The sequence below is a fragment of the Nannospalax galili genome, unplaced genomic scaffold (assembly GCF_000622305.1).
Source record: "Nannospalax galili isolate Female #2095 unplaced genomic scaffold, S.galili_v1.0 scaffold1714, whole genome shotgun sequence".
Lineage (NCBI taxonomy): Eukaryota > Metazoa > Chordata > Mammalia > Rodentia > Spalacidae > Nannospalax > Nannospalax galili.
In genome coordinates this window covers 882,238-892,206 of record NW_008334552.1, presented here as the reverse complement: position 1 = coordinate 892,206, position 9,969 = coordinate 882,238, and the positions used below count along the sequence as shown (strand labels likewise).

The following is a 9,969-nucleotide window of genomic DNA, read 5'->3' as shown; positions in this document are numbered from 1 at the left end:
GACTATTGGTATTTGGTGGGGATATGTTATTTTGGTTTTTCATTATTATTTTTTCTCTGTGATTTTGACATGTGAATTTCTTTTGTCGTTTCTTTTTTCTTGTATGAGACTCAAGCCTTCAAGTGTAGGTCTGCTTCTTTTTGTTAACTTTATGTGTGTTTACTTTTGGCATGAAAAGCTGGCTCATCTAAGCTTCTGGTTCTCTCTTGATTTTATATTGGAGTGGCCAAATTGCTTTTGTCTTCAGGAGTTCCCACAAAGGCCCAAGTCAGATGAGGATCAGATGCTCTCAGGCTTTCTCCTAAGGTCTGGATCCCTCCAGGAAAGATTTTGACCTCAGGAATTTGGAGGTTGGACTGTCCTAGGAACAGGGCCCAGGAAAGATGCTGGTCTAGGGCAGCTGGTAGCTGTTCCACCCAGAGATGCAAAGGGAGATGGGGGTAGGAAGAGGCTCCAAGGGCTCCCGGGGACCGCACTGAGGAACTGGGTTGATCTGGATGCAAAGGATCAGAAAGTGGAAATGTCAGAGGGAGGTGAGGGAGGGGCCAGGCCCAGAGGTCTCCTGCAGACCCCAGAAGGAACTGGGTGGTCTGGATGCAAAGGATCAGGAAGCAGTGGTGGTTTCCCCGGTGTCTGGGGCACCAAGACAAGGAATGGGACAGGACCCAAGCTAGGAGGAGAGATGGGTGGGGGAGATGGGAGGGTGAATGAGGCTGGGGGAGTCAAGGCGCAGAGGGCGTGATGGACTTACCCCGGAGATAGGCCTGCACAGGCCCAGGGAAGCAGAGCATGAATTTTTTAAAAAAAAAAAGAGAGAGAGAGAATCCCTACAGAATTGCCCACAGGCCAAACATGAGATGAACAATCCCTCAGTGGAAGCTCCTTGCTCAGACAATTCTAAGTTGTGGCAAGCTGACCTTTAAAACCATCACCTCCAGATGCTAGACTCTGTTCTCTTATGCCCTTGAAGCAAGAGACCCTCATTCTAGGTGAGGCAGCCCGACATCCTGTCAGGCCAGCGGCTGCCCCATGCCAAGTGCTGCCCCTGCAGCAGGTACAGCAGCCCTATGAGTTTTTCAGCAAAGACAACAGTCCAAAATAGTGGGGACCGTTGGTCTCTACCCTGCACAAGAACCAAGTTTTCTGGAGAACTGAAATACCTTCTTAGAATACAAGAAAGATGGCACTGGCATGAGGTGCACCCCAGGATGCTGCCCTCAGAGCCTGGGGTGCACTAGCTCCCAAGAGACTGAATGCAACCGATGGACCACGTAAAGAACCTTATCTCACAAGATGGATATTTACCTGACTATAGGTAAATATGATCTCAAAATTGATCTTAATATTGATCTCAAAATTCTGAACCCAGGACACTGCAAATAAGAAAGAAAAGAACTGAAAAGTTAAAATGACAGCACAGTCAGAGCAGTGGCGGCAATGGTCTCTCAGCACAAGGACTTAAAAACCTAGACCCCGGGATCCTCATTTTATTAAAAATCGTGATGTTTCTATATTGATCTCAAAATTCTGAACCCTGGACATGGCAAGTAAGAGGGAAAATAACTGGGGAGCCAAGATGGCAAAGGCATGCACCGGCAGGGAGGAGCCCATCTGTCCATGCGCACCAGTGGGACTGGACTGAGCCAGTCTGACCATGCACATGCACTGGCACAGGCCTATGCGAAATGGCAGAGTTGCTTCTGCATAGCCGCCCACACCCACTAGTGGCACCCATGATCGGCCAACCATAGCCACCACCCAGTGGCTGTCAAGACCTGGCTATAGACCTCCACATTAGGATTCTGAGAAAGCTACAGACTTCAATGAACTAGAGGACACTGGTATAAAGCTGTCGTGTGAAGCTGTGAAATCTCCCAACTGCCACTCACAAAATCTTAAGATTGAAGGTCTGTGAGCTAATTGTGGCCTCCTGTGAGGACTTAGCTTCTTCTTTCACCCACAGTAATACCCTGAGGGAAATCAGCCTGTGGAAGAATACTTTGGTCCAGAGTAGGAATGGAAATAAAGTGTAACCTGCATGCAAGGGGTGTGAACTACTAACTTTGAAGAAGAAAATTAAATGTTTCTGACCTCTGAGAAAGAGAAACCCCAATCTGACGTTCCTAAGCAGTGTGAAACAGAAATTACGAATGAAGATCCCATTCCATGAGACCTGGGCGTACTCTGACCCCAAACCACGTACAAAGGAAAGGGAGTGGCCCTTATTTGGCACCCCATGTAAGAGTTAGAGATCACTGACACCCTAATATTGGAGATATAATTTCTCTAGCACTTAGATGTGTTATGAAGGATGGATGAGGTTTTTTATTTGCAAGTAAAAGTCAGGAGTGGGAGGTGGGGAGTGATGGGGTTAGGGTAGACACTGGGGAGGAGTTCTGAATAGAATCAAAATCCATTGTATGAAATTTTTTAACAGTTAAAAGACTTTATTCTAATCGTTCTAATTACAGTGCTTGTCTAAATGAAACCCAAAAACAAGTATACAAAACAGTTGATTACTGATTGTGTTTAGGAAGCAGTACACAGTTCCGCGACCCCAGATAATCCAGTTCTGAGGTTTCCCCAAGATAAATTTAAACAGCTCCAGCTTCTTCAGTGTTTATCAAAATACAAAAGAAAAAAGTAGAGGTCATCTTTTGATGGCAAATTGGACCCCTGCAGGCTGAGGGAGGAAGCTACTTCACACATGGAGATAGGGGTGTTCTGGGATGTGTGTCTGTAGTAGACTGACCTTCCCAGCTTGCATGCACTCCTGCTGGTGAGACCCAGGCCTCATGCCAGCTCATCCAAGTGGGCCCAGGAGCAAGCTGAGAATGTGGGCTGCCATCTGGTCCTGTCATTGATCAAGGACAAGGCCGGGCCCTGCACCCCACAGTGGCCCCCAGCCCACCCTTAGGTGACCATGTGAGCACAGGCACACACACTGCTATGGAATGCAGGTGACCCAAGGACAGGCGAGTCACAGGGGCTCTACTGGGACCATGCAGCAGATGGTGGTTTGTTCCCACAGTAACAGCCAATCAGATGCAGTAGCATTCAGGCCCTTACTACAAAGCCTGCACTAGGCATAGTCTCCCTTCTGTATGTTCAAGTGTTCTTGACTTGTATTTTTAACTGTTTTTAAAAATGCACTGAGTTCGGGTTAAAAGCCAACCGCCAAATTGATCCCGACACGTTTAAGGCCAAATGGCTCCTGAAGGCCAAGTGCCCTGAACACTCAAACCTTTTCTCAGTACTGACAGTGAGTTGATTCTCTTCACAATAAAGAAGCTAAGTAACATTGCACAGGAGTACCAGAAACTGCCTCAGTGGAAACAGAAACTATTTACATTAAATAAAAACCTGGCTTCAGACTGTGTCTGCACATATACAGCAATGCACACTGTGACCAACCCATGGAGACAGCTTCTAGCACTCAGGCCCCAGAGTTGCCTGTTTGCCACATGAGAGGAAAGTGGAGGGCGGAGAAGAGGAAGTGAGGGGCAGGAGGGAGCTGGTTCACTTCTGGTTCTGCAGCTGATTGGAAGCCAGTCTAGTCCTTCATCGAGCCTGTCCCCACTGGTGGCACCCGTGGCCTGACTATACCAGTTCCTGTGGTGTAGAAAGTGAAACCCCAGCTTGCCTGTGACTTTGGCTGCATTCATGGCATTGGGAAGGTTCTGCCTGATGGCCAACACCAAGAGAACCAGCATCCCGGAGCTCATCCTCAGCCAATATGCTCATGCGTTCCTCATGGGCCTCATTCACACACTCTCTGTCATTGCTGTCCACTACAAAGATCAAGCCTTGAGTATTCTGGAAGTAGTGATGCCAGAGAGGTTGTATCTTGTCCTGGCCACCCATGTCCCACACAGAAGCTGATGTTCCTGTACTCTGAACTTGATGTTCTTCATGTTGAAATCAATGGTGGTCACAGTGGTCATGATTTCATTCAGTTTCAGCTTGTGTAGAATTGTTTTCTTCCCTACAGCATCCAGGCCCATTTCTTTTTTTGTCAAAAAGGCCTTTGAAGAGGTTTGCGAAGATATTCCTCAAGCTTGTAGTTAAGTGGAAGTGATACTGGCCAGAGACCTCAGTGGCAACTGCTCCAAGCCAGGCGTTGGTTTTGCTCCAAAATTCTTGAATCAATAAAATTTCTCTTCAAAAAAAAAAAAAAAAAAAATGGAAAGGGGCTGGAGAGATGGCTCAGTGGTTAAGAGCACTGACTGCTCTTGCAGAGGACCCAGTGTCTTACTAACAACCATATGTAACTCCAATTCCAAAGGATCCGATGCCCTCTTCTGACCTCTGTGGGCACTGCACCACACAGGTGCACTTACATACATGCAGACAATACACTCATATACATAAAATAAAAATAATAAATAAAATATTTTTTAAAGATGGAAAGAAATGGATGGGAATTTGGGCTCTCTCTCTCTCTCTCTCTCTCTCTCTCTCTCTCTGTATGTTGATGGGTGCACTGATCACAATGCACATGTAGAGGTCATAAGACAGCCTTGGGCATCTGTCCTCACATTCCACCTTGTTTGAGACAGGGTCTCTTTTTGTTTGCTGCTGTGCATGCCTGGCTGGTGCATGCCTGGCAGGCCCATGAGCTTTCAGGGTGCCTCTGCTTCCCATCCCGAGGTAGGAGTGCTACGATTAAGAGGTGTGCTACCGCATCAGGCTTTTTATAGATTTTGGGGATCTGAATTCAGGTCTTCGTTCTTGTGTTGCAAGCATTTTACCCGTTGAGCCATCTCTTCAGCCCAGAAATGAGTGGTTTGGGGGTACATTTGGAAGATGGAGCTGCAAGATTTACTAATAGAAAGAATGAACAAATCAAGAGGCTGACTTCTAAGTTTAATGCACCTAGAGATGTGGAGCTACCACTCACTAAGAGACGTAACAAGGTTTGGTGACATAGGTCCCCACTATGGTGCCCAAATGGAGAAGTAATTTATCAGAGCAAATGTTCCAGTCTGGAGGTCAGAGACTGTGTGGCAACAGAGACACGACCTGTGTGATCAGCAATATAGAGGCTACTCAAAGTGCCTAGTAAGGGCAGGGGAGATGGCTCAGTCACTTGCCTCGGAAGCATGAGGACCTGAGTTTGGATCCTCAAGACACATGTAAAAATCTTGGGCATGGCAGCATGTGCCTGTGATCCCAGCAATGTTGAGATGGAAGGCAGAGACAGGCAGATCCCTGGAAGCTTACTGGCTAGCCAGTCTAGTAAACTTGGTTAAGTTACAGACCAATGAGAGACCTTGTCTCAAATAAAAATGAGGAACACCCTAGGTTGTCCTCTGTCCTTCACACACACACACACACACACACAAACACCCTTGTACACCAGCACACACAATCAAGATGTGTGCATTTTCTCTTTGCTTTGGCTGTGGATAAGATGTGCCTGGCTGCTTGGGCTTCTACCTTGACCTTGAAATGATAGATTATAACTTGGAATTGTGAGCCAAACTTCTTCCCTAAATTGATTTTAATCAGGATGTTTAATCATAGCACCAGAAATGAAACTAAGGGGGCTGGAGAGATGGCTCATCAGTTAAGAGCACTGACTGCTCTTGCAGAGGACCCGGGTTCAATTCCCAGCACCCATGAACCGTCCTTAACTCCAGTTCCAGGGGAACCTGAAGCTCTCTTCTGACCTCCACGGCATTGCGCAACATGGGTGCACTCACATACATGCAGACAATACACTTGTACACAGAAAGGAAGGAAGGAAGGAAGGAAACTAAGACATCTATAGAAATTTTTTTTCAAGACAGGGTCTCCCTGTAGCCACAACTGGCCTAGAACTCACTATGTAGACCAGGCTGGCCTTGTTCTCACACAGATCCACCTGCCTCTGCCTCCCAATTGCTGAGATTAAAGTTGTGTGCCACCACACCAGGCTCTAACCTATATAAATTTAAACATAGATTAAAAATTACATTAAAAATACAGCTCTCTAGTCATATCAGCCACATTTCATGTGCCTTTGTCACCAGCAATAAAAATGGAGGAAGAAGTTTATTCCACCCAAGTGGGAACCTGGGGAGTTCTTTCAGAAACCTCGATCCCGACACAACTAGCATTCACGGCTTCAGCAAAGAAAGTAATTTCAGGGAAATTAGGAAGCACATTGGAGATTTATTAAGAGATATTTATAACATAGATATTAAGCACCAGAGACTACCAGAAAGACTGGTGCTGTAAGAAAGAGCATGGGACAAGCATGGGCTTGTGTAGGCTTGCGCGCGCGCGCACGCGCACACACACACACACACACACACACACACACTCATAAGGGAGAGTCACAATTAGGCTTCTTTTTCTTTAATTTTTATTTTATGTGTATGCGTGTATTGCCTGCATGTAGGTAAGTGCACCAGTGTCATGCAATGCCCGTGGAGGACAGAAGAGGCCGTCGGATCCCCTGGGACTGGAGTTACAGACAGTTATTAGCTGCCATGTGGATGCTGGGCTTTGAACCCGGGTCTTCTGCAAGAACAACCAGTGTTCTTAACCACTGAGCCATCTCTCCAGCCCCAGACAATTAGGCTTCTTTATAATGGGTATGTTTGAGATTTTGGTGGCTCTCAAGTTACAGCTTTAAAAGTTACTAGAAAATGGCCCCCATTCTTTCTAACACTGAGTGTAATTTATAACAAGGCTAAAAGTTGAAGAATCAAGCCGGGTATGGTGGTACACACCTTTAATTCCAGCACTTGGGAAGCAGAGGCAGGCAGATCTCTGTGAGTTTGAAGCCAGCCTGGTCTATATAGCAAGTTCCAGGCCAGCTGGGGCTACAGGGAGACCCTGTCTCAAAAAGACAAAAAGAAAAAAAAAATTGAAGAATCAACCTAGTTCACTATCTCAAAAAATAAAAGTCAAATTTTTTTTCTTGGTAAACCAAGTTGTGAGATGAGCTTATGAGAGGCATCATTTAGGAGAGAGGAGTGCTAGAAAGTCAAGATTCCATCTTTTTTAGCCCTAAGACGGCCTAGCCTAATCACTGTCCTGGGCATCTTTGAGGGCTGTGTCTCTGGGAATGCATCATTTGGCCCCAAGTGAGTGCCATTTACTTATGGTCTTCAACAAGATGTCTTTTGAAAAACACACATTGTATCAGTGGACCATTAGGTCTATCAGTGGAGTCTGAAATCTGCCTTTCTCAGCAGTAGAAGCTCCTGATCCGGGGAGCAGAGCCACCTCCTCCTTCTCCCAGCCTTTTCTCCCCATGTCATTGTAACTTCCTGTCTTCCTGTCCTGCCTCACTGCTACCCACATGAGCACACAAGGCTACCATATTTGACACCCCAAGTATGGTCTCATTAAAGAAAATTCTTTTGGTGGTGCTAGTTCAGAGAAAAATAAAGATCAAATGAATGTGATGAAAATTCCTTATTTATGTTCTCCAGGACCAACTAGAGGCTATAAAGAAGAAGCTGTTTGCAAAGCAAGGTTATTACTTGGTCCATCCTGTACACACACACACACACACACACACACACACACACACTCCATCTTTATTTACTTGCCTCAAAATAGGTAAAATAGTCAGACAGAAAATGGGAATAATCTAGAATGATTAATGGAACTGTAGGATCCAGACCAGTGTCAAGTAAGTCTTCATTTAAAATAAGAACTGTGAGATCTGAATTTCCAAACTTGAGACTCAAATTTGGAATCGTGATGTCAGACTATAGAAATGGAACCCCACCTTCAGTTTGTGTTTGAGGATGATAATTCAACAAGCAAGTGCTTGGGAGTCACACAACATTTATCATCAGTTTTGCAAAATATCTAGGATACTTTGCTCTTTTTACACATATCAGAAAGAGAAGTGTGCCTGCCTGATGTCCCCCAACATTTAATGGCTAAAAAGGGGCGTAGAGGCCAGGGACAGCCTTGAAAGAAAGCAAAGGACGGGAAAGGAAGAAGCTCAATCCCAGCAAAGAAGAAAATACGCAGACAACAAAGAGATCCTTGGGGAAGCAGCTCCTACCAGGTCGCCCTCAGGTTAAAGGGCTATCAGAGGCCACTGTTCTTTCTTTCTCCACTAATGTCCCCAAACACAACTCCCAAAGTCCCCCTCAGTGACATAGAACCTACTCAGCAGCATCCCGTCCTTGACCGGCTCCCTTGGGAGAGTCAACAGAGGCCCCCCAGGGTTTCACCTGCCCTGTTACAATGTGTCAGTCACTCAGTGTCTAGTAACTACCTTCTCCTTTTGTCCTTCCACATCTAAACTGGCCAGGTCAATGAAGAAGAACGGAAATCTGAGATCCACCCATTTGCACATCTGTAAGTCTTCTAGGGCAACGGTAAAACCTTTAGGAAGTGTACACTCCTTCTCTACGACATCCTGGGACTTTTCATTGACCTTTACCAGTCAAAGAAATTGGAAACAGCTTCTGTGAGGAACCTCCAACCTAGGTAACCAAATACTCTGGGTTGCACAAAAAACTAGAATAAAAATCTTCAATTAAAAATTCTCTAAGGAAGCTTCTAGAAAAGCTACCCTGTTCTTTATGCGCCATACTCAAGTGCCTTTCTTTCTATCCCATCCCACCCCTAAATCATCATGTTCAGTTTCTCCAGATCCAATCAGAGAGATGGTCATGGTAGTCAAGCAATGGGTGCTGGGATGATCCATTGGTGGCAGGCAGCTAAAATTTCTCTTGGCTAGAGAGACCACACAAAAGTCTTTGTGGAACCTGCATGACCATCTTCCCAGCTCAAGCTGTCACAGCCCCCAAGTAACCTAAGCATGCATCAGGGTCCACACACACCTTAGGAGAGATCCTGCTTATTTTTGGTGACCTGAGTGGGAGCAACCAAGGGAGTTTGTGAATGATGAGGGTTCAAGGAGGGACAGGATGCTTCTGTACTGAGACAGTCAGAGGTCTCCATCCTGGAAGTACAGCAGACTCACCATCAGGAATGGCCATCAGGGGTCAGTCAGACAGGCAGGCGAGTAACCAACCACACTTACTTAGAAGCTGGGAGAAAGAGAAGGTTGGTTAACTATGAGAAGACGTCATTGCTTGTGAAGAGTTTTATAATACAACTGGGGAGCTAAGAAGGGTGAACGCATTTCTAACATGAACCACTTTTGCTTAATGAAGACAGAGGACTAGAATACCACAGACAAGGAGAGACACTGCTATTGAGTTCTTTCTGGCAATAGATACTTTGAGATGGCCTGTGTGTTGGTGGCCTATCGTGTGGATAAAAGGAAGGGCAGAAGCAGATAAAACACCTTGCTAGCTCCATGGCTGTCATCACTGGTCATGAGAATGTCACCATTCATGAAGTGAATGAACAAGAAAAACACAGCCCTTAGAGTAACAGGACATGTGGGACAGTAGCATCATCTGCTGCAATTGTGGTGTTTCTTATGAGGATGGTGGGGTGCATCATTAACCTACCAGTCCTTCACCCCACTTGCATCCATACATTTTATGAGGTCTCATCCTGAGGAGGGGAGTCCATTTCATGGTCCCTTCACTTGGGTTTTGTGAGTTACTATCTTTGGCCAATGATAGAAGGGCAGATGTGATAACATTTCTGAGCCCAGGCTTTGAAGAGGTGATGAACCATTGAAAAGGTTCACTGGGTGTCACTGGGTGATGAACATGTCCTGGTTTTCCCAGGAAGATGAAATGGGAATGGAGCAGAATCACCCCAGACAACCCACAGATTGACAGAAATAGAGCTGCCCTAGCTGTTCCAGGCATGGCAGAGCCCCCCTCCCCCCCTCAGCTAAGCCCAGCCACCTGCTAACATACATGATAATGAGAGTTCTGGTGCCAGTGAGATGGCTCCAGGTAAAGCACTTGCCATACAAGCCTAATGACTTGAGCTTGATCCCTGGAACCCATGTAAAGATGGATAGAGAGAACAGATATCACACAGTTGTCCTCTGACCTCCCCATATATGCTGTGGCATAACCATGA

General features: G+C 46.0%; 1 pseudogene; it reads right to left on the bottom strand.

The window, feature by feature from the left end:
• Positions 1–3,402: 3,402 nt before the first annotated feature.
• Positions 3,403–8,960, bottom strand: LOC103731101 (annotated as a pseudogene).
• Between the last annotated feature and the right edge of the window lie 1,009 nt (positions 8,961–9,969).